This window comes from Sinocyclocheilus anshuiensis, unplaced genomic scaffold (genome assembly GCF_001515605.1).
Source record: "Sinocyclocheilus anshuiensis isolate Anshui unplaced genomic scaffold, SAMN03320099.WGS_v1.1 scaffold2422, whole genome shotgun sequence".
Taxonomy (NCBI): domain Eukaryota; kingdom Metazoa; phylum Chordata; class Actinopteri; order Cypriniformes; family Cyprinidae; genus Sinocyclocheilus; species Sinocyclocheilus anshuiensis.
The window spans coordinates 393245-394968 of NW_015557345.1; positions in this window are offsets into that span (position 1 = coordinate 393245).

Sequence of the window (1724 nt, forward strand, 5' to 3'; positions counted from 1 at the left end):
CAAGGGGCGTGTCCCTGGCGGCCTGACAAAGTTTGATGTTTCGCCATGAAACAGGAAGTTGCTATAACTCAGGCAAGCAATGTCCGATCTGCCCCAAACTTCAGACGTTTGATAGGTGTTATGTCCTGAACAAATACCCCATGGCCAAATTCAGTTATTGTCATAGCGCCACCTGCTGGGAACAGGATTTGTCATGCTTAACACTGTTATGGACTCCTAGGAACATATTAAAAAGCGTCAGCAAGTGTTAAATAGGCTGGCAACATGCTATAAACATGAAAAAACATGCTAGCAACACGTAGCTAAGTGTTTAAGCATGCTATTAATGCAGTGAAACAAGAAGTTTATATAACTCAGGCATGCAGTGTCCAATCTTCCCGAAACTTAACATGTTTGATGACAGTCCTGGCCTGAACACATCTAAATGCAAAGATTCAGTTTTAGTTATAGCGCCACCTGCTGGCAACAGGAAATGACTTGTTTCGTAGTAACTTTAGCATGCAATGTCTGATCTGCCCTAAACTTCACGTTTGATAAGAGTCCTCGCCTTAACACATCTTAAGCCCAAAATTCCGTTATAATCATAGCGCCACCTACTGGCAACAGGAAATGACTTGTTTTACACTAACTTAAACATGCAATGTCTGATCTGCCCCAAACTTCACATGTTTGATAAGAGACCTGGCATGAAAACATGTACATGCCAATGTTCAGTTATAGTCATAGCGCCACCTACTGTCAAAAGGAAGTGACATGTTTAAAACTGTGATGCACTATTATCAACACCGTAAAATATGCCATTGTGTGCTAAACATGTTAGAAACATGCTAGCAACACTTAGATAAGTGCTAAAGCATGGTATTAACACCATCAAACAGGAAGTTGTTGTAACTCATGCATACAATGTCCAATCTGCCTCAAACTTCACATGTTTGATTACAGTCCTGGCCTGAAGACATCTACATGCTCATATTCGGTTACTGTTATAGTGCCACCTATTGGCAACAGGAAGTGACAAGTGTAACACTGTGATGCACTATTAGCAACACAGTAAAATATGTCATTGTGTGCTAAACATGCTAGAAATATGCTCAAACATGCTAGCAACACTTACTAAGTGCTAAAGCATGGTATTAATACCATGAAAGAGGAAGTTGTTGTAGCTGATAAATACAATGCCCAATCTGCCGCAAACTTCAAACGTTTTATGAGAGTGCTGGCCTGAACACATCTAAAAGCCAAAATTCAGTTACAGTTATAGTGCCACCTGCTGGCAACAGGAAGTGACATGTTTAACACTGTGATGCACTTTTAGCAGCACAGTAAAATAAGCCATTGTGTGCTAAACATGTTAGAAATATGCTCAAACATGTTAGCAACACTTAGCTAAGTTCTAAAGCATGCTATTAACACCATCAAACAGGAAGTTGTTGTAACTCATGCATACAATGCCCAATCTGCCGCAAACTTCACACGTTTTATGAGAGTCCTGGCCTCAACACATCTAAAAGCCAATATTCAGTTATAATTATAGCGCCACCTACTGGCAACAGGAAATGGCTTGTTTCACAGTAACTTAAAACATGCAATGTCTGATCTGCCCTAAACTTCACATGTTTGATAAGAGTCCTGGCCAGAACACATCTTAAGGCCAATATTTAGTTATAATCATAGCGCCACCTGCTGGCAACAGGAAATGTCTTGTTTTACACCAACTTGAACAT